Genomic DNA, 24,894 nt, shown 5'->3' with positions numbered 1-24,894 from the left:
GCATACGTGTTTTGGAATACTTCAAGAGAAAGTACGATAATAACGCTCACCAATGGAAAAACATGAATAAGGAGTCAAATTTAGACGAAAAGAACCCAAAGGTGCCTATCCTACCCCAAGTTCAATGACGCAAATCCCCCCTCAAAAAAAAAAAAAAAAATCCAAACCCTTTTTCCCTTTTTTATTTTTATTTTCACCTCTCTTTTTTTTTGTTTTATTATTTTTTTAAATATATTTTTAATTTTTTTAAACATATTTTTTTTCATTTATTTGTTTACCGTTATTTATTCTTATTATTGATATTTTATTAGAAAAGTTCTGTGCTACGCCAATGACATACACACACACAAACTAAATAAGTAAAGAAAATGAAATACAAACAGAATAAACTGAAGTAAAATAAAATAAATAATTTAAATCAAAAATAAATCAACAAATAAATTTAAATAAATAAATAAAACAATTTCAAAAAATCCTCCCCCCCAAAAAAAAAAAAAATTAGATAGCGCAACTTGCGCCATAATCCTCCCCCCCCTCCCCGTGGGCACCTCACCTCTGAAAGAACCAATACATTTTTAACGAAGTACACTGTTAAAACTACAAGTTGCGTTTGGCACCTTTCAGCTGTGAAACGCTTGTTCACCAGCGACATCCAATACGGAGCCGGAATAGCACCTCTTACTAGGGCGAAAAAAGGGCACCTTTTAAAAGACAGGCAGCGCGGGGGAAAAGAAGGAACATTCGAAGAGAAAAATGGCACCCTCACTGATTTCTACAGTAGATCCTCTTCTGGGCCGTGGTAGCCCGATCGGTAGAGTGTCGGATTCGGGGCCGGAGGGTCCTGGGTTCGAACCTCGATGGTCGAAGACCCACCGTCGTCATTAAAGGGGACTGGGCGACGTTAAATATGCTCGTGGTCTCAATGTCCTCCAAGTGAAACGATACCTCTGGGGGTGCTAGCACCAGGTAGCTATTAGCTCCTGGACTAGTTCTAAATTCTCATAAACTGTTCGATCCGGTGATGGTGCTGCCATCTATCGGTATATAAAATAATGGAGGCAAGGCACTTAGTATGCAGTCCTCGACATAATTACAGTTGTAGTCAGTTGTGACTCTGAATAGATCCTCTTCTCCCTCCCCCTATTGTGTGCATTTTTGAATAGTATTGTGTTCTATTTATTGTTTGGGTTTATAATAGACAAAGTCTTGGTACTTTTTTTACATTGAATTCATTTCGGATTAAAACTTGTCATTTAGGCATTTGATCACATTTCAGACTTTCAATCATAATATAGAAGAGTTCATGATTTTAATTCCTCTATCTGAGGTCTAACTCTCATAAAAACCCTTGGATTGCTCAGTAGTTTTAAATGATATTGACATTTACTATAGCATGATACTAAAAAATAAGAGTGTAGGCATTTATGGAAAATTTACAAGCACAACCAAAAATATTCAGTTATATTACAATCACGGAAAAATCAAATCGTTTTATAAAATGCAGGCGTTCAAGATATTTTAATCAAGAGTAACATATTGATACGTATTATATAGTTCGACATTTGAATATCCTATTTGAACATAAGTAATCTAAAAAAGCACTTTTTTTTTGTTAAATAGAAACTTTTTTGACATTAAAAATCAAAACGAATTTTTAGCATCCTACATAATGAAAAGCATTGGAAATAGAAATTAGGGAGAGAGAAAAAAAATAAACGCGTCTAGACACTGCATTCGGTTTTTGAAATAACACCAACGAAATATTTTCACGTAATGAGTCATGGCATGAAACACACAGAGAGATTTCGTTTCAAAGCTTTTTTTTTCTTTGCTACGTCTACGCAGATATTTTATTGAGAAGGATAAAGACATTTAGTGTATCTGCAGTAGCAGTTAGTTACATCATTGAATTTTCATTCCGGTTACTTATTAATTACTTCGTATTGCTAACAATAAACAATTTTGGGGAAAATCCGTGAGACCGCAGACATGACAAGCAATGAACACCATATATTAGTACACGTGATAAAAAAAGCCATACATCACTATGTTAAAACGGTTAACTATAAACAATAAGCAGTACTCAGTTTACTTTGTTGAAACACAACTCTGAAAACACTAAAAGCCTCTTAGAAAGCCTTAAATGTTATACCATGATTAAATGCCTGTACACTGTTGTAACTACAGGTTGCGTTTGGCACCTGTCAGGGGTGAAACGCTTGTTCACCAGCGACACCCGATAGAGAGCCGAAATTGCACCCTTAGCAAGGGTGAAAAACTGACTCCCTTCACCCAATGTGCACCGTAGGTGAAAAGATGGTACCCTAGGTGAGAAAAATGGCACCTTTATTGCTTCCTATAGGGATTCCCCCCCCCCCCCCGCCGTGTTGTGTGCGTTTTTGAATACAATTGTGTTTTATTTATTTTGATTTATATATACGAAGGCATTTGATCACATTTCAACTTTCGAACATAGTTTACAAGTGTTCATGACTTTAATTTGTCTGTTCGTGCACTAACTTTCTTATATTTACACTTGAATTGCTCAGTAATTAATATGTTGTTGACAATTTTTACTATAATCCGTACCGAAAATGAACAGGGAAGGAAGGTATTTATCAAGCATTTGCCGGAACAACCAGAAATATTAGGTAACATTAGATTAGAATCATAGGAAAATAAAAGCGTTTCATAAACGTTTAAAATTTTAATCGAGCGTAACTTATCAATACTTATTATAAGATTCGATATTTGAGTATCCTTATGCGTACAAGATAAATACTAATTTAAAAGCCCTTCTTTCCAATGTCAAGTTTTCCGTCAGATTAAAAATAAAAACGAGCAGATAACTACATTAGCTTCATGCAATAACGCCTGAGAAAGATACGTTAACCAAAACACGATGTGAAACTCATGAGTCAAACGCTAAGTGAGAGACTTCTTTTCACGCAGTTTTTTTTTTTTTTTTTTCCTCCGCCTTTGCTGCTCTGTTCGTTTCCACTGCGTAATTTCATTGAGAAGAAATAGACATTGGTATATAGGCTGTTTACATCGATGCATTTTTATTCCGGAATTAGCAATTCAATTATCAGCTGATTTAAACGTTTTTATTTTTAATGTTGTTGTTCAAGATAGTACTGATAGATAGTTTTAGGTAACAGTTTTTCAGGGATATAAATAACAAGACATTAAATGTTTAATAAGGTAAACGGAACAATAAGAATTGTCAACATACTTTAAACATGTTCGAAAGTTCTGAGAGCTACAATATGATCAAATGCCTTTACTTACGCGAGATTTCGAAGATTAATCCACGAAATTTTCAGTTTTGTACTTCATTCAATGTGAAAGTAAATTTCGTTGCAACTTCCTTCGTTCGACATTCAAACTGGAGTTGTCGTTGGACGATAAGTCAGAGCGCATGCGCAAGGAGTCGCTCTCCTATTGAATGGTCTTTTATCACTTTTGTTGACGTCGTTCACCCACTGAGGAACCAAAAGCACCTTAACGACACTTCCTAGCCTCTGTTTCACCCAGAGGCACCGTTTTTTCACCCTTGGGTGAAATTCTTTACCCCTGTGGAACTCCTGGTTTTAACAGTGTACTTACGCAAGGTTTTGAAGGTTTATCCCAGAAATGTGGAATTTTAATCCAGTATAATTGTCTTTTCAATATGAAAATTTAATGTACCAAAAACTACGTTGCAGCATCGTCGTCCGCCATTAAAGTGGCTGAATTGAACTTATGCCGGAGTGCACAGCGCATGTGCGAGCGAGGCACCTTTACGGAGGAAAAGAGTCGCTATTGGCTACTGCGTGAGCTGATGGCTCTTCATTACCTTCTTTCATCCACTGAGGTGCTAAAAGATATCGGAACAGTATTTCCTAGCCTCTGTGGCACCCTGTGGCTCCGTCTTTGCACCCTACGGCGGAAAATCGCACCCAGCTGGCACCTCTGGTTATAACAGTGTATTATAACTCGAAAGCTTAAAGAACATTTTGCAAACAACAAAGATAAATAAAAGTTTCACAATTTTTTAACCGACTTCAAAAAGGAGGCGGTTATCAGTTCATACCGTATGTATGTTTTTTTTTTTTTTTTTTTTTTTTTGTCCACTCATAGCGTCTCACCTAGTGAACCGATTTTGATGATTCTTTTTTTAATGGATAGAGGATGGCTCAACTTAGGTCCCATTACTTTGTTTGACCATATTTGTTCTTTAGAAAAAAAATATGGGCAAAAAACAGTAAATTTCCCTATTAAATGATTAAAATCATATTGTAGCGTTCGCACTTTTCATCCGTGGATAACGGTGGCTCAGTGGTAGAATTCTCGTCTCCACACGAGCGACCCGGGTTCAAATCCCGACTAGGACAAAGTGAATTTCACTAAAATTTCGTTTCTACTGTTTCCCGTATTTTCTCGAATGTTCTATTAATTTCTGTATCTTTCCAAGTCTGGAAAGTTCCAGCACTTTTTCAAGTTGTATATAAGGAGATGTAACGTTCATTCGTGGTTCTGAATAAAGATCTCGAGTTGAGACTAACGAGTATTCGCTTCATTTGGCTTTCACATTGTCTTCGCTATCTTCATCTACGCGACAATATGTAACTCATTGTTATAAAAGTTTGGTGCCATACAATTGTAACATTAATAGTAATTGTAATGATAATTTTGAATAAAGGCTTTTCTAAGCAATACAGTGATATAGAGCCCACTTCTTACTAAGTAACTTCTTACTTTTACTAAAATATCTACATTTACACTAAAAAGAATGAAATAAAAAATTTTGAAAAAAAAAAAAAAAAAAAAAATAGAACCGACTTCAAAATTGCTCTAAAAAGTCAAAAATAATTTTATTCTTTAAACACCATCGATAATACTTTTAAACATAATTTTTGAAGTTGGCGCAAAAACAAAAAGTGAAATCCATTGTAACCATGCTTCGTTCATATTTTTATCAAAAATCATCCCAACTTAGGAACGAAATATTTATATCGTTACTCAAATATGCTGTCATCAATGCATAATGCATGTGGTAGTGAAGAAACTAGACGTGGTTAAATTTATACTTGTAGTTGAGTTATGGTTGTGAATGATTTTATCGATCGTTTTTGCGCCAACTTCAAAAATTATGTTTAAAAGTATTATCGATGGTGTTTAAAGAATAAAATTATTTTTCACTTTTTAGAGCAATTTTAAAGTCGGTTCTATTTTTTTTTCAAAATTTTTTATTTTTTACATCATTGATTTAATTGCGCATGCATTGAAAGGTGATGCTCAACATGATAGAGTACTTGCGCTCAAAATGTTTGGATGCAACATTTAAGTTGACTAAAGGTCACATATGTAGTTAGTTGTGTGTACTTTTTAAACCCCTACATATGTTTGTGACTAGTAACAAAAGGCTGTACACTGTTATAACCAGAGGTGCAAGCTGGTTGCGATTTTCCGCCGTAGGGTGAAAAGACGGAGCCACAGGGTGCCACAGAGGCTAGGAAATATTGTTCCGATATCTTTTAGCACCTCAGTGGATGAAAGATGGTAATGAAGGGCCATCAGCTCACGCAGTAGACAATAGAGACTCTTTTCCTCCGCAAAGGTGCCTCGCTCGCACATGCGCTGTGCACTCTGGCATAAGTTCAATTCAGCCACTTTAATGGCGGACGACGATGCTGCTACGTAGTTGTTGGTATATTAAATTTTCACATTGAATACACAATGAAACTGGATTAAAATTCCACATTTCTGGACAAACCTTTAAAACCTTGCGTAAGTACAGGCATTTAATCATGGTATAACATTTAAGGCTTTCCAACAGGCTTTTAGTGTTTTCAGAGTTGCGTTTCAACAAAGTAAACTGAGTACTGCTTATTGTTTATAGTTAACCGTTTTAATATAGTGATGTATGGCTTTTTTTTATCACGTGTACTAATATATGGGGTTCATTGCTTGTCACATCTGCGGTCTCACGGATTTTCCTCAAAATTGTTTATTGTTAGCAATACGAAATAATTAATAAGTAACCGGGATGAAAATTCAATGATGTAACTAACTGCTACAGCAGATACACTAAATGTCTTTATCTGCTCAATAAAATATCTGCGTAGACGTAGCAAAGAAAAAAAAAAAGCTTTGAAAAGAAATCTCTCTGTGTGTTTCATGCCATGACTCATTACGTGAAAATATTTCGTTGGTGTTATTTCAAAAACCGAATGCAGTGTCTAGACGCGTTTATTTTTTTTTCTCTCTCTCTAATTTCTGTTTCCAATGCTTTTCATTATGTAGGACGCTAAAAATTTGTTTTGATTTTTAATGTCAAAAAAAATTCTATTTAACAAAGTAAACAAAGTGGTTTTTTAGATTACTTATGTTCAAATAGAATGTTCAAATGTCGAACTATATAATACGTATCAATATGTTACTCTTGATTAAAATATCTTGAACGCCTGCATTTTATGAAATGATTTGATTTTTCCGTGATTGTAATATATCTGAATATTTTTGGCTGTGCTTGTAAATTATCCATAAATGCCTACACTCTTATTTTTTAGTATCATGCTATAGTAAATGTCAATATCATTTAAAACTACTGAGCAATCCAAGGGTTTTTATGAGAGTTAGAACTCAGATAGAGGAATAGAAGTCATGAACACTTCTATATTATTGGAAAGTCTCTACTCTCTAATTCTATTGGAAAGTCTAAAATGTGATCAAATGCCTTAATGACAAGTTTTAATCCAAAATGAATTCAATGTGAAAAAAGTACCAAGACTTCGTCTATTATAAACCCAAACAATAAATAGAACACAATAATATTCAAAAATGCACACAATAGGGGGGAGGGGGAAGAGGATCTACTGTAGAAATCAGTGAGGGTGCCATTTTTCTCTCCGAAGGTTCCCTCTTTTCCCCCGCGCTGCCTGTCTTTTAAAAGGTGCCCATTTTTCGCCCTAGTAGGAGGTGCCATTCCGGCTCCGTATTGGGTGTCGCTGGTGAACAAGCGTTTCACTCCTGAAAGGTGCCAAACTCAACCTATAGTTTTAACAGTGTATATACCAGCGATTCTCAGCCGGTGGTCCGGCGGACCGGAACCGATCCGTAGAAAAATTTGGCCGATCCTCAGAGATTTTTTACTCGTTTTCGTTTAAAAAACAAATTTCTTTTCCAAAAAACGAAAACACCATACTAATAATAATAATTGAAAAAAAACTTATACAACATGTTTTACGTGCATTTTGGGATTAATTTTCGTACTTTTCTATTTTTCGTCTATGTTTTTGCAAAGTTTATTATTTCTGTACAGTTATCACAGTAGTTACTTACCTTATTTATAAAATTTAATATATTTTCCAAGTTCTCAACACCAAGTAAAGTTTTATGTATATATTTTTAATAATTCATTTATCATTGTTATTAAAAAAAGGGGAAAAAACTTCAAACAACATTCTTTCATAAATATTTAAAAGCCCTCGAATCAGCAGTTTTTTTTCCCCGGGAAAAAAAAAACAAAGAAACGATAGAAAGAAGAGAAAAAAAGAAGAAGAAGAAAAAAAAAACATCATCGGTCCACGAATTTTTTTTCAAAAGCTCTTACCTGTCCGCAGGTCAAAAAAGGTTGAGAAACACTGCTCTACGATTTCTTTCCACACATTCAGTAGGGGAGACCGGGGTTAGTTGTTACGCGGGGTAAATTGTTACATTCGAATTAAAAATTAACCACCAGTAGAAACTGACTTTCCTTGCACTAGATAATAGCACTCACCCATCTGCAGGGAGAGTGCTCAAGGAAAACGGTTGTTTGAGCCTGGAAGTAATTTTTCTTTTCGCTGTTATTTTTCTATTTGTGACAAAGCGATCGCAAATAACGGATTTATTTCTATACCACGCAAAGGTCTACATTTTGAGGTAATTGCTAACATATTTAAAAGTTTTGTACAAAGATATTAATACCAGTACTATGTGCCAAGATTTGAAGTGGCGTCATATGGGACGGTGGGGTTAGTTGTTACAAGTAACGACTTGCCCTGTGCAAGTTCTAATTTAATATTCTGTTTTCCTTTTAAAGGTGATATGGTGAGGGGACTATAAAAACAAGACGGACAGCGGCAAAACCACTAAAGAAACATTCCTGTAGGCGGATAAAGAAGTAATGGTAGGTAATTCATTACGAAAGGCAGCTACTAAATATGAAATAAGTTTCGTGACACTACAGAGATTCTGCAGTAAAGTGAAAAATGCTAGTGGTGGAAAGAAGTATTTCCGTTCTGTTTAATTGCATGATTTAAAAAATGTAGTTGGATGACAGAAAAAAAAAACAAAAACAAAAAAAAAAAAAACTAATAATATTAATAATTCTGATTTTCATTGTATGATTTAATTTATTTATGCTATGGTTGAATAAATAATAATATTAATAATAATAGTAATAATTTATTAATTATTCGAAAGTAGGTCTTTCCCAAAAGCCGTAGACAGTGCAAAAGTAAAGATGGTCCACAAGCGGAAACCATTATTCAGCGCCATTTTAACAGATACGTTTGTAAAAAATATTTTGCAAGTCGAAGCTGAGAAACGGAAACCTGTGAAAAGAAACGTGTCTCTCACAGAGAAGAAATCAACAAAGACAAAAAAGTGCAAAAAGGTGCGTCCAAACAGTGCGTCCTTCATATGAAGATGATGATGACTGGTTCTGTAGAGTGCACTAAATCGTATTCAGAATCCAGAAAACCAACTAAATGACTTTAATGTCGTAATTGTGACGAATGGGCACATGATCGATGTGCTAAGTTTGATAAATTATATGCTTGTAAAAATTGTAATTCGCGCGGACAATGATTATGATGATGATAGTTTACCAGAATAAGTCATTAATGAAGTAAATCTGTAAAGCCAAGAAGTTTTTGACTTTTAATGTGGTTGAGAATTTGTAAAATTGTAAAAGAATACCACAAAATGCGTAAGATTCATTTTATTAATTATATATATCTCATGTAACAACTAACCGCATATAGTGTAAAAACATGCCCCGTGGTGGGGTAAGTTGTTACAATGTACATATATTCAAATGACTTTAAATATTCTGGAGTAGTGGCTTCTAATCATTTTTTGGAAAATATGGATGTTAAACAATCTAGATGCATTTTAAAGTTTCACACACGTAAATACTTAAAATAGTTTCTTGTAAAAAAAATATTGAACAAAATTGTAACAACTAACCCCGGTCTCCCCTACATCAAAATCGCGTTTCGTTATCTTTCCCTAATTTTCCCCCAAACAGTAAATTTTTTGAATTCATATACTATTAGTTTGGCGGCAACTCATTTGAATCATTACCATTACATAGCTAAGACAAACTAAAAACATGAACATACAGTTAACGAATACATTCAACAGCTACTATGCAAAACAAAAATGAATAAAAATTGGTCTGAACCAACTGTTTTATCTTTGCCGATTTATATATGTAAGGTATGTGAGGTATTATTAAAAAGTATCAGATCAGTCCAAAATGTTCAATTTTTTGTGTACTGGGGCCGCAACCGCTTGTATTTCAAACTAATATAAATATCAGGCTGGAAATCTGGAAATTGAAATTTTCATTATTAAAAATATTAGCTTAAAAAACTAAAAAAAAAAAAAAAAACATCCTTTCGTAGCAAAATGAACTAAAAAGTAAAAAATAATCTTTGGATGATAGTAATTGACCCAAACCTTAATTTTAATGCAATAAAAAAAACGTTTGGTGCTGTCTATTTACATTTTTGCATGGACAACAAACGGAAGAAATTCAAGACAACTGATAAGAAGCCCTCCCCCCTTTTTACTTTTTTGTATTGCATTAAAATTAAGTGTTTGGTCAATTACTATTATCTAAAGATTATTTTTTACTTTTTAGTTCATTTTGCTACAAAAGCGTGTTTTTTTAGTTTTTTTAAGCTATTATTTTATTTTTATTTATTTTCTTTTTTTTCTGTTTATTTTGAATTGTTTATGAAAAAATATTCATTTCAACATAATTCAAAATCTTTTATATTCATGAAATCCCCCCCCCCCAAAAAAAAGCGACTAAAAGTCTAGGACAGCATTCGAAACGCGGTCTCTCGAACTCCTAAACAGAATAACTATAATATGCCCCTTAAAGTGAAATAGCCGAGCTCTAAATATACATTCAACTGCACTGATAAATTGCCTGTCGAGGAATTGTCTAATCCAGCTAATCCATCTCAGTCATCGATGTATGTGTATTTGCATTACTTTGAAAATTTGAAATAGATTTTAATAAAAGTATTACTCAACAATGATCCGATCAGCAATGAATTGCCAATTGAAGGCTCACCTAAAGTTTCGCATGGAATCAGTTAAAAGCAATAATAAGTCATGTTCTAATTACCTTGGAACAGTGGAACAAATGTTGTCTGATGCAGAAAAATCAGAGGTTTTTATAGCTATTTTAAAATAATTTTTGCGAGCATTTTTTAATGTGTATTTTAAAAAATTTACTACTTCACATTGTTGGAATTAAAGCCAAAATATTGATTAAATTTGGAATAAAGCAACAATTAATAGTTAATTAATCAATTTGATTATAGAACATTGCATTGTCATCGGGTCTGAGATGTCGTGCCAAATTTCAAAAGAATCCGATCGCAGGAAGTGGGCGAAATTTGAGTTGCAAGATTCCGTTACAAGATACATACATACATACATACAGGTGAAGCTAATAAAAGCGTGTTAAATGCCAAAGCACTCAAGAGCGTTTGGGAAAGAAAAACTGAGGAAGGGTTTTCCACTCAATTTTTATCAATAATCAGAACAAATACGCAAAAGAAGTCAAAAAAGAGGAAGGGATGGAAATCCCCTTTCTCCCTCAATTTTACGCCATCAAAGTTAGAAGCGCGTTGTTGAAACTTTTATTTTGAAAGAATTTTGAAAAAAGAGTTACCGAGCCCCATCCTATCACCTTTCATCACCAAAGATGGCCTAATATTTCTTATTTAGGATTTCAGTTTCGAAAAGCTTACAGGAGACCGCCTCCTCCCTATTGTTAAAGATCTTTCTGAAAATTGAGTTTTGGGACAAATATATTGGCTGTCTTTGGGGCTGCGCGAGATCAACTCTGGTTTCTACTTACTGTACTTTCATTTTACCAATATTCACTAATTGTTGTGCACCACTAATAAGTATGACCAAAAGTTGAATGAAAAAGCTGAAGATCATTCAAAATCAAGCTCTTAGGCTTATCACTGGTGTAAAATGCAACACAGCAAAAGGCAGGTGGCAATTGAGAACTTGCAGTTGTTGCACGAGGTTCTCGTGTTCTGAATCGACTCGGACGCGGGAATATTGTCAATTGATGGGAATATTTCAGGGAAAATACCGGGTTTTATAAAAATTTTCTCTTTTGGAAAAATTTTGTTGATTCGAGGTGCAACAACTGAGAAAAAAGAGGAAGAAGGAAGGGGATCCGGACCTATGGACCCCACTTGGCTACGTCTTTGTCTCTTTACAGACTTAGGAGTTTATATTTGAACACATCAGTAAAGAATACAAAGACAGGAAAAAATTAAACCCATTTAAGTAACAGAAAAAAAAAAAAAACTTGAAAGTGAAGTCAGAATCCTTGCAAGTCTTTTTTTTTTTTTTTTAATCCTAAAGCGTATGCCTACTGGGCAAATTTCCTAAGTGGACAAAGTACGTCGAACATGGTCGATCAAACCAGTCTGAAGATTTATGCATGCGATTTTATATTGATTCGTATCGCGTTTATAGATTTTTTTAATGCAAAGACTATGTTCTATGCATCATTCTTAATCTTTAGTGCAATCTAGAAAAAGAACAAGTCATATTACTCGAAGCCAGGGCAGATGGAAGGCCATTTCAGCCTAGTCGGAAACTAGATAGCCGGCTCGGCTTCAGAGTAGCATAAATTTTATAACTTTTATGGTGGGAGGGAGCACAGGGGCCAAACTAACAACTGACCCACAATGACTCTCGATGGCCTTGCTCTAAGCCTCCAATAAAATGGGGAAAAGAACAAACATTTGAAAAATGAATAAATCAGATCATGTAAAAATGCATGTGTAAAATACATTGGTTATTTTGTGTTCAGTATTTCTTTCAAAACTAAAGTCGTTTTATGTCAATCAATTCACATTTTTTAGTGACTGCAAAGTTAAAGCAAAGATGTTGTAATTTAAAAATTATAACAAAACTCATAAAATTCAAAGAAAGGATGTAAATCCAAGCAGTAACATTATCTTGAAATGTAATAAAGACAACTGAAGCACTTCGGGAACTTTTATGTTCAACTGTGTCTTGGGCTTTTTTCGTTCCTGAGGACGTCACTGATTGTCTTCACGTACACAGTTTGATGACATTATCGTCTGAAGAAGAATAGATGGGACAAAATTTTCGCAGACGATACAAACCGGACACCTTTCGTTACGAACGAAAAAAAAAACATTCCAAGCACGCTTCCACCGGCAAAGGAAAGCGAGAGGGGAACTAGTGGCAAAAAGCGCCGCAACCCACACGCACGCACACATCATCTCGCTCTCGGATTGGCGAGGAACTCGCACACACACTGTTCCATCGACCCCTTTTCGGCGGAAAGCCCGCTTCCACAGACGAAGAGCCGGCACACTTGACTTGCGTCACCAGCGGTGCACGTGCCTTCATCGCAGGCGACCCCCCTCTCTTGAAGGAGCTGTTAGGGAACCATCAAGATTGTTCTTATCGGTGGAAAACCATGAGTGACTGGAATCTTGGACATCATCTTTTTCTTGAGAAATCCTGTGTTTGAGGTTGATACCCATCATATGGTGCGGAAGATGGTAAATAGCGACATGTCTGATGCATTAAACATGGTGAATCTCTTGTTGTCACTGTGGCTGGTGACAAATCAATTGTGATGAAGATTGTGGTAATTGGCGAGTTCAAGAGATTTTTCACCAATGGCAAAATATTCTGATGTTGTACCACAAGCGTGCTGTTTTGATGTTGACTTTAAGCATAAAGCATCAGATATTTTGTCGGCAATAATCAAGAACAATTTATTCTTTTGAGCTAGAAATTTTGCTATGCGTTTAGAATCAGCTTTTGCGCCGCAGCGTTTGATTATCTTATTCTTTTATTGCCAATTCTAATCGTCATTCGAAACGAAACACAGTGCAATATGTAAAGCAAGAAATTTCAGAGAGGTAGCGTATGAAACATAAATATTTATTTATCCGAGAATTCGTTAATTTTATATAGTACCAATATCAGTGTATACAACTTCGTACACAACGATTGCATCTTACGCTACATTAAATTTGATCTTTTTTTTGTGTGATTTTTATTGAGCAGTTCAATTCATTTTGATTGAAAATCTTGAATCCTCTTATCATAGCCACTGAAAAACTTCTTCATTTATAACTCTATTTGAAAATTGGAAATTGAATTTTTTTTAGAACATCTTGTAAAGACTTCCTAATATTCCGCCAATATAAATGCAATAACCCATCTGCACAAAAGGTGCTGCTTAAGTTAGTGAGAAATCCAACGGAAATTGGACATTTAAGTTTTGTAAGCTTGTTCATTCTTAAAAGCAATATCTTTCTTAAGAATATATAAAGTGACTTGTCGAGGAACATAAACGCTGTTGTCAGCTTGATTAAATTGAATGCAATTAGCGCACTTGTAAATACAATTTCATAACATTTTTGGCTTTCATGAACCTCTTTTGTGTCACATAGAACAAAGTTTAAGCTGCAATTTTTAAGTGTGTTTTGAGAGCAATCTTTACGTCTTTGAAAATCACTGTTTACATCATTAGAACGAATACAAAAGATTCGAATATTATATTTTTAAATAATATTATTAAAGGCAAATTTTGAGCCAATACTGATACTGTTCATAACTTCCGAGATTGAATCTTCTAGAGAATTCATTCAACAATCCTCGTGGCTATCGATTCATACAAAATGTCGAGTGGATTACACTGACGAAATCAACCTGGCGGCCACCGATCCAGGACTGTCCCGGCATCGCGCCGATGCTTTGCGGCACCACCCCCAACAAGTGTTCGGTCATCCGGCCACTGCAACAACGCTGGCCTGCCAATGCTGTTACCCAACCGACCCCTTGGGGGCTATGCAGCCCTCGGCGGCCGATGGCTATGGAAGTATACCGATGGACTTGCACGTCACGGCGCAGGGCTACCATCCATACTACAGGTAAGAACTTGCTTTTTAGAATGATCTTTCACGTTTTGCGAGTACGTTTTAAAGAACTTTTTCCATTTTACACATTAATACAGGAAGACAGACCCAGGTCTATAAATTTTGGGCCCCCCCTCCTGCATAAAACCTCAGGGTCTCTAACTAGTCATTGGATTGCCCCCCCCCCGCCCCGCCATAACTAATTTTTTTAAAAGAGTAATTGTTTATTTTTAACTGCTTTAATATTTGTACCTTAATTATGAGTTCATTTGTTTAAGTGTCTTTATTTATTTATTGCATTATTATTTTAAGACTTTGAGCAGTTATGTGGGACTTTTAATCCTGATTTTTATAGTAACGTCAAAAATATTTTCAACTTTTGAAATTTGAGTAAAGGTTATTTATTTATTTTTTAAAAAATGTTCTTTGGTTTCTCGAACCGTGGGCCTCGCACTGGTGTAGGCCCCCCCCCCCCGCAATGCGGGGTTTGCGGGTACGTAGATCCGAGTCTGCCAGCGGAAATGCTACCTTGGGCAGGTAAGGGGGCAGTAACAGCAAATTTTTCATTTTTCTTATTTTTGTGATCTATTGTACGTTAGTTTTTGTGAAAGCTTGCTTATTGGGTTACAGTTGAAAGAAAAGGGTGAAAAAACTATCAAATTCTAGCATTTCCCCTATTGTTAGTAATGAATCTAAAACGCGTTTCTTTGAACATCTCGAAAACTCATTTCTGCAGATACTGCCGTTTACCTGCCCACAGAAGAGAATAGTGGCATACCTCAAAAGTGTGGGAAAAGAGGACTGATAGTTCTTGATTTAAAATCTTTGAAATACTTTCTTGCACAATTAGTTTGTATAATTGTGCGATGTGTCGTTTAAACGGTTTTATCAATGTAGTGGCAAATCAATTTCGAAATTTAGAAGAAAATTTTATGCAAACTCTAATTATATACCAATAATTTAGACTAAAAAAAAAAAAAAAAAAATCAGTATACAACATATCGCCCCTGGTAAGCAAAGTGACACAACTCAAAATTTGGGGAAGACCTACTAGCTGTTGACTTAAAATCTAAATTTAACTTTCTTTCCTGTCACAAAATTCGCACAAAAAGTTAGCTTACCTAACTGATGCGTGGTGACGCAAAAACGATATAATTAAAAGTAATACATCATTAAACTTTTATAACTTAAAAGTTATTTTCCAACTCTAAATATGCATTACTAGTTTAGACAACAAAAACTAACCAGTAAATATCACATCATCATTTTTTTTCGAGTGTATTGTAATATTTGACACTAAATCACCTAAAATTACTAACGTAAATCCTTGATTTTCTCCAATGCTGTTTTTTTTTTTTTTTTTTTTTTTTTTGAGTTGTGTCACTTTCCTTAACGGGGTGCGATATCACTCACTTTTTGCATATATTGCAGCATTTGAGAATCAGTTAAAAGCAGTATTACATAATTAATGTTACAGAACTTTCGTGCTTACAACCAAAAAGTTCCTTTAAAAGTGCTAAATATGTGCATTTCAACTCGTGAACTTCTCATATCGAGTCGCTTTAAGGCCTTCAGAAGTACTAAATATCATCAAGATTAAGTATACCATTTACGTCAACAAACCGATGAAACACATTCTGAAAATGTATTCTAAGAGATCTAAAAAGGTTTTTTTGAGTAACATTTTTGCAGTGTCGCATAATACGTACTTTTTAATGACATGTAAGTTAATTTCGCAGTTTTTTCAGAAACTCGTACAGAATATAAGTTTTGTAGTAAAATTTCAGACGGAGTGGAAAGGTTTTGTAGTGTTATATTTCGCATCTGTATTTGTTCTTAAATGATTTGTCGTTAACTAGAGAATTAAATAGAAAACAACTCTGAAATGAAAAACCATTGCACATACTTTTATAAATACTTTTTTTTTCTTTTAAAAATTTATGCTAATTTAATTATTATTTTTGTGCATTTAAAGCTCTGTATTAGAATTATACTTTAAAAAAATTGTTGAACTTCCTTTATAGAATGTAATAAATGATTCTAATGAATAACAACATCTAACTAAGAATTTAATTTTAATTTTCAATTTTTGTTTTTTGAAAATTAGTACTTTTATATAACGAATCAGGTAACCATTTTTTTCTTTTTAATCGCAAATTACTTCTCTATTTCTGTATTGCAAATTATGCAATGATAGAAATGCGGTATTGCTTCTGGTAGAACTTTATGTCTGACAACAACAATGAAAGTAATTTCAGCAAAAGGGGATTAATTTGCTAAAGAACGTGACTGCAAATTGTGACAAATCAACTGTTGCATATAGAAACCCAACTTTAATATGAGGCAGTGAGAAGCAGAAGGATGTAAGTGAACTTTTTACAGTTTCTTACAAAAGGCTTTGAAGTTCAGATACTACGTAGGCTTTCATTGAAATTTCTTTCTAAATAAAGTATAGCAGCACCCACCAGGCTAGCAGTACCATCTCTTGCCCCAAAGCAGAGGAGAGGTTCCTCTACTATTTGCACTGGTTGTCTCCAAAATTTTGATTTGGCCACTTACATCATTTGCTTCTACCTACCTCATATGTTAATAGATTCCTGTACACTAACAGAGCCAGAAATACCTTCTGGAGAGGTATTTTGATGAAAAAATACCTTCTGAAAGAGATTTTTTGATCAAAAAACCTTCTGAAGGTTTTTTTCTTTTGATCTTATGCCTAATTCATGCAGAAGTAGCAAGGAAGTTAATATCGCTGTTAGTAGTAAATATGCATAATTAAATTATGCATTTTCATATACATAAACTACTGTATAAGAATTTGCATTTATGTTAAAGCCAATGCCTCTGCGGGGTGTTACACCCCCCCCCCCTCCCGCTGTACCACTGTTCCTGTATAATTGGAGTGTTACAATTATACAGAATTGGTATGTGTGCTCAATATTTATAAAACTCCGGGAACGACAATTTTGAAGTTAAGCTTTTGATAAACAAAACAATTTATCAATTACATTGCAATGTAACAATGTATGATTACAAAAAATCAATTACATTGATTGTATGAAAGTATTATCTGAGACTAACTCGGTTATTCAGCTTTTAGTTTTGTGAATAAATTTAGCATGAATTTACCTTGAGGAACGGAGACAAGTGTGATCTAAACATCGCCGTAGCATTTTCTGTTGAAATATCCACAACACATATTACCATATTACTCACGTGTCATTTTTTTTTTTTTTTTTTTTCAGTTTTGAAAATAACAGGGACATGAAACGGAATTATAGTTACCGTTTTCTAATGAATATGTAAGCGATTGATGAATGCTTGAGCATTCATCTCTATTGAAAATAAATTATCAGCGATCGATACTGTTGCGACATTCTACATTTTAGCATTAAAGCTCAGTTTGATAAATAATCAAAACTAATTAATGTAATACGAATTATATTTAAAAAAACATACAATGTTAAAGAACATACAATTTTTCTTTAATTTTACTCACAAAGAGTAAACTCACTTTTGTTAATATTTATTGTTCTACTTAAAAAGTATAGCGCCTGTAAGTTTATTTTACAAGACATCTTTTTGGCAAACTATTCTGAATATCGGTCTTATACCACTAGTTTATAGATAACTTTGAGTAAAGTAACGAAAACTTTAAAATTGAAATATTTTGGAAATATTTCAAAAGTAGTATTTATTTCTCAAAACTAACCCAACATTTGAGTATTTACTTAATCATACACAAAAAATCCCCATTTATCAAAACTGTGATTCCGTAGAAAATGGGTGCATAAAAATTTCAGTGTAAGTTTATTAAATAAGTAGTTTATTAAAGTAGTAGTTTATTAAATAAGTAGAAAATGGGTGTGTCAAAATTTCAGTATAAGTTTATTAAATAAATAGTTTATTAAAGTAGTAGTTTATTAAATAAGTAGAAAATGGGGTGTGTCAAAATTTCAGTTAAGTTTATTAACCAGTGGTATCTTTTTATTTCAAATGTAAGCTAAATTTTGCGAGAATTTAAAAACAGATTTTAAGTAGTAGAAAAATAAAACTTTGTATCAAAGGGCAACAATGTAAAATCAAAGTATAAGTCATCAAGCGATTAGTAAAGTGAAAAATTGTAAGGAAAACTATTTATGCACTTGATTTATTTTGAGCAAACAGATTTTCAGTTCCTCCGTCTGAAAATCTCAGTAAAAGGTTTTCAGTATTTTTTTTTTTTTATAAACTGTGGGATTGATGGGTTTTAAAGGTTAAAATTTCAAAATTCTAAGTCAAAAGTTTGCTCTTAACTAGAGTTAAACAAAACAAATCACATAAAAATTGTACGTTTAATTGATGGAACATTTCAAAAGCAGTTAAAAACATTATTTGCTCAAGCAGTTCGTTGTGAAAAAAATTAAATTTCAAATCAATTTTACTTTAATTATTCATTGGCTTTAAAAACACATTTACGTGGAAAGTCTTTCATTGAACAGACAAGTGAACTAGATTTTTAATCTGATTTTTTAGAATTACTGCGTGTCGTTCTTCAAACTAAAACATAAAGTGAACACAGAATGAAAATTTTGTTTCAATGAAAATCATCTGTAAACAGTAAAATAGAATGAAACCAGTCTAAGTTAGATTTAACAACGCTAGAACTTGTTTAAGTTGACCAAATTTGTCTCAAATGAAATTATAATGTAACTAGTTATCCGAAAAAACACATAATTTAAATGGAAGGTTTTTGTCTCTACTGACAAGTGAGGTTTTGTTGCGAAAAAACACTACTGCTCATTCTACCACCAAAGTTCAAACGCATGGAGGAAATAAATACATTTAGCAGTATTTTCATGAAGTGTTTGAAGCTTGAAAAAGTTGCTGAGGTAAAAAATTACTATAAAGTGAAAAAAAAGACACCGATATCTTTTTACAGTCGAGTCCCAACTTACGCGAGGAAAGCGTTCCAAGACCCTTCGCGTAAGTTGAAATTTCGCGTTGTGGAAAAGGGTATGTGTAAAAGCTTTTATAAACATACCCATACGATTAAAGACACTTGTAAACACCACCTCAAACTGTTAAAAACCATTTCTTAACTATACATTACCGTTTCTTAAATAAAAAATTGAATTTTTATTTATTGTATTTAAAAAAAAAGAAACGTTTTATTTAACATAAAAAACTACTACGATGCACAACAAAATCAATGATCAGTGGGAAAGAAAGACGTAAAATAAACCACTACGATACGTACATTATGTAGTACGAAAAACAAATGCACTATAGTTGTTGAAACTTTCTCTTTTTCCTTCTATCTTCACAAACTTCAAATGAAACAGCGCGCTTAGGTGTCATTATATTTCATTAACTTTCTCATATAGAATGAAAAATAAATAAATAAATGGAAAATGAGGAGCAGTTATTTGTATAAGCGATGTTTAGAATAGTGCGGTTTGCGAACTTCCGGATGCCAAAGGGATGCAGGTCCATTCACGAAAAAACCGCGATTCCGTTCGGAAATTTTTCGAAAGAATTCGCGTTAGGAATAAAATTCTTCACCGGGGAAAAAATCGCGTTATAGAAATTTCGCGTAAGTCGGATCGCATTGTAGCGGGAATCGACTGTACAACCAAATAAGAAGGTACGGAAAATTATTATTATTTTTTTTAAACATATATAAAGGAATATATTACATACTAGTTTTACCCGCACGGCTTTGCCCGTAGTAGAAAATTAAAAGGTCATTTGGTTCGCCTGTGTATTTACAAATAATGGATGATGAATTTCTCGCCAATTGGCTATGTTCATTCGCTCTCTTATTCCATGTCATGGTAATTTCGTAATTTACTCGTCCATCTTATGATAATTTTGCTCCGGAAAATATTCTTAAAGATGAAATCGAAAAAGAACAAAATCAAATTTTCAAAAAATCGCTTCGAGGTGCACACCCTCATGCTACAAACTAACTTTGTGCCAAATTTCATGAAAATCAGCCGAACACTCTAGGCACTATGGGCGTCACAGAGATCCAGACATCCTAACAGAGACTTTGAGCTTTATTGTTAGTAAAGAAGATAGTTTTGAATATTAAGATTCAATGAAGTAGTGAAAAACAAAAATGGACATATCGTAACTCGGCAAGGAAAGTGATACAACTCATAAAAATCTCATTGGAAAAAATCAAGCTTGAACGCAGTATATTGCGTTATAAGTGATTATTAATTTTATATATATATATATATATATATAAACGTTTTAAGTGATTTAGTCGTTTTAGTCGCAAGTATTAAAATGCAACCCAGACCAAATTATGATGTGATGTTTACAGGTTAGTGTTTGTTGTTTAAATAACTAATACATACTTCGCGAGTTCAAAAATATTTCTTCTAAATTATGAAAATTTAATGATGTATTACGTTTGATTATATCGTTTTTGCGCCACCATGCACCAGTTATGTAAGCTAACTTTTGTGACAGGAAAGAGAATTAAGTTTCGAATTTTAATCAATAGCTAGAACATTTTCCCGAAATTTGGAGCTGTATCACTTTCCGTGCGATATGTTCTGAGGGTATTAATCATATGTTATAGAAACATTATTGTTCAAAACGAACAACCATTGTTCTTGCTAAAGGCAAAGAGGGGATGCCAAACAGAAAGTGGTTTTGAAATCTCATCTCAACTAAAGAATATGTAGTGCAGCTCTGGTTAGTTGAGCTGTGACCTCGACTATGTTACCCGTTTTAGGGGAGTTTAGTGAAAAATAGACGCGTTATTGGCTCGGATTTTAGTTGGAATGTTTTTGAAAAACTACTAAGAAAGTTTCTCAACTTAGTGCTAATTATCCCTCCCTATTTTCCGAAACAGAGGTAAACATTGTCATAGTCGGAGCTCAACTTCTCAGAGATTCACAATACTAAATTATGCATACTGCATGCTACTTGTTATTACTGCAATTATAAATGCTACATGTTATTAGATAAACCGGTTTAGAAGTTCTTGTTCAGTGCTAATGTTTAACGGCTTATGTAATTATCCGAATAAATTTAAACTTGTTAAAACCCTTTTTCATAGACATCAGATAAATTTCAAGTTTTGCTTGTGCAACGAGTTTTATGCATTTAAAATTGCTTTGTATGTTACCTCAGACGCAATTAGTTTCATTTTTAGCATTTTTTATTTATGTTTTAATTGGTTTTTCTTTTAATTTCGTAGCAACTGATTTCGCGTTTTAACCAAACTCTACTACCTTGTGCCTTAAAATGAAGATAGTAGTTATTCGTTTTATTTTCGTTATGTGTGTGTATGTTCCTTATACAACTGTAGTTTACATCGAATTTTTGCCAAATATAGCGCAGAGGCCCTTTGATGCTCAGGAATTCATATAGGAGGTTTTCGCCCCAAAAATCCACGAAACAAAATGTTTGTGCAAAACAATGACAGAATTTTTGGAATAAAAAAAAATAGAGGTTTAAATTTAAATTTTGAGTCATAAAATTACTTTTTGCAACACGTTGACGAGAAAATTCGTATTTGCTTAGCTTTTGTTCTTTATTTAATTGCTGCATAATTTTATGATTAAATATTATGCTGATGAATTTTCCTCTTATTCCGCAACAAATTGTATTTCTTGAAAACGAAGGTTCCAATGGCAACTATCGTATTTATTGAGAAATAATAATTTAAACCGTTGATAAAAATTATGAATAGGGTCATTCCACGAAAAAGTAGTTATTTTGCACCAGACATGACAGTTCATACATATATTTCATTAAAAAGTAATAAAAATAAATGACGGTTCTTTTGTTTAAGAAATCACAAATACGTTGTAATTTCTTAAGCAACAAAATTTTATTCATTAACCTTTTAAATTATCATTTTTAGTGGAATTGTCACCAGCGAGACAAAATGACCGTTTTCCGTGGAATGGCCTAAATACTGTTCATGCAATTAAAAATAAAATACTAGCTACGCCGCCCGGCTTTGCACGGTTCACCCTCGAAGATAAAAGTCATGTCAAGTGTCGCGTGTTCAACAATTTGGCTTAAAAAAAAATCAGTAAAATTTTGCGCCAGATTTCGGAAAAATAACCAAAAAGTAAGTATTTTAAATCCCTCGATTACAGGGAGAACCCTTTAAAAGAAAACCCAGAATTTTATATACTTACATTCGAGACAAAAAATAGCAACAGATCTTTCATCTCAATGATTTTCTCTTCACGCTATAAATTTTCATTCGCAACTCCAACAAAACTATAGGGGCACTGCAGCCACCGTCTAATGGCGGATGAAAAAGGTAAAATAAACGCATGCCGCACCGTAGAAAATACAAATAAGCCTAGTAATTTTGTTCGTATGCATGATATTTTTGTTCCATTAAAGGATAAAACAATTTCTGTTGCTGAAAGCAATCTTAAGACACATCGAATGCGTTGATAAATACTCATAATAAACTGCCTATGTTTACCAACAGACACACGTGGAACGCAATGTTTTACCTTTTTCTTAAATTTTGTAAATGACCTCAAGGTAGCGTATTCGAGCGCTGGAGTTGCGAATAAAAGCATTGTTGCGAAAAGTTGAGATGAAGCACTGAATAATAATTTGAATGGAGGAAAGCCTTCGAAGAATAAGGATTTTAGGTCGAAATCTAGGTGACATAATTGATAGTTTTTAATTGATATCTCCGCTAATTATTATCGGAGGATTATGTTAAATAGCCAAACATAAAGACGAAAAGATTACAAATCCATCGATACCTGGTTCGATGGTCAGTTCACTGTCGTTCGGGGAGAAGAAACTCGGATGTAGATACATAGGTTACATACGCTCAATTTTTAATTATATATGATAACTAGCTGCATTGCCCGGCTTTGTCCGGTCTATTTTGAAAACAAAAATTGTGTCAAGTGACGTATATTCAACAATCAGGGATAAATAAAAGAATAAAAAATCATCATGCAAAATTTCCCCTCCAAACAATGACGACAGATATTAAAATACTTTTAAGAAATTAAAATAAAATGAGAAAGATGGATTTAAAAAGCATAACCATGGAAACACAAAATAAAATAAGTTTCAGAATTGAAAATGAGAAAGATGGAAATGATGGATTCAAAAAGCGTTACCGTGGAAACGCAAAATAAAATGGTTAAAAAACTTGAATAGAGAACAAATTTTTGAACTTCATTGAATTCGCTTGTAACTTTTTTTCTAATGGAGATAGAGGGTTAAACTTCCGACCGTAGATCGAGTTATATCTGGAGTAAAAAATGTAGCTTTTTTCAATGGTGTCAAAAAGAAAACTGTAGGACAATTTCTTCACTTTTTATTGATAAATTTAATGAAGAAAGTAGTGCCTAAATTTCAGCTAAGCCTAAACAAATTCGAGCTAAAAACGTAAATAACTCCCGCCGCAATTAAGTTAGAGCGTCGGAACAAATTGCGTAGAACGCGGAAAATTCTTCCCTTTCCAACGATATATAATATTACTAATTGCGAGTAATTTTTCACCCCCATATTCGGGCATTTATGTGAAAATTGGGCCTAAATTGGAATAAAAAAAAAGAACTATTCATCGAATTGTTTTCGAACTGGTCTGCGAACCTTCTCAGGACTTAAAAGAACAAATTGTGAAAATTTCAGCAAAATTGGCCTGGTAGTTCTCGAGTTTTGCGAGTTCAAACAAACAGACGCTTTTTGGACACTTCATTTTATACTATGTAGAGATAAGGCCATCCACGGATTGTATGGAATTGGCAAACGTCCAGTTAAGACGAGTCTATCTGAACGAGGGAAAAAGGAAAAAAAAAATGATGCACGTGTGCCGCTCATTTGAATGTGACCCGGCTTAATTTAGAGGCTGACATACATCTGTAAAAGCTGGCGTCCCTGAAAACTAATAGATACGTCTATTTTCGCCTGTGAAACGAATGTTTGACTTTCCATCTAATCGGTGGACACACAGTACATGCAAAATATATCATTGCTTCTTATGCTAATGCAGCAAACCTGATACTGTAGCAGAAAATAAAATGATTTCAAAGCATAAAAAAGTTCTCAGCTCAAATATTATGCCACTAAAGAGATAGTATCAAACATGTGTTGAAAAATCGTCTGCAAATAATAATCGAGGAAACAAATTCGCTGAGAACGATCAATTCTCCTTCATTATTGTTTGTCACGGTTAAAGTTATCCTGATATATCTGCGCCATAATCTCATACCACATTCGGCCAACATCTTCAATCTAATTCATGCGGAATCGAGTATTTCCATGTCTAATGTTGAGAGCTGGCTTGCTGGCCACCACATCATTTGTCATTTGCAAAGCAGCCTATCAAGTAAAAGTGCAGGTACTTCTCTTATATCTTTTTCTTCTCCTGAATATTATTAATATACGTTTTCCTCAAGATAATTTCGTTTATTTGGAGGTGTATCATTAAACAATTTGAAAATATAACTAGGTTGAGTTTTATACACTTACGGAAGAGTTTTCGTGATTTGTTATTCTTTATGTATCTACGTTTTGGGTTATTTTAAAATTTATTCTTAACCAGGGCTTAGGTTGCATGGGAGCCCATAGGAGCCTTGATTTTCCAATTACTTTTCAAATTTTATGCAAATTTTAGCATTTTACTCGTAGATGAAATTCAGTCTGTTTGCGTGCATAAAAAGATATGGGGACTTTTGGGCGTCTTCACTCTTTT

Source organism: Uloborus diversus, chromosome 8 (assembly GCF_026930045.1).
Source record: "Uloborus diversus isolate 005 chromosome 8, Udiv.v.3.1, whole genome shotgun sequence".
In the NCBI taxonomy this organism is placed as follows: domain Eukaryota; kingdom Metazoa; phylum Arthropoda; class Arachnida; order Araneae; family Uloboridae; genus Uloborus; species Uloborus diversus.
The sequence above is the reverse complement of the archived record's forward strand: the minus strand, read 5'-3'. Positions refer to the sequence as shown.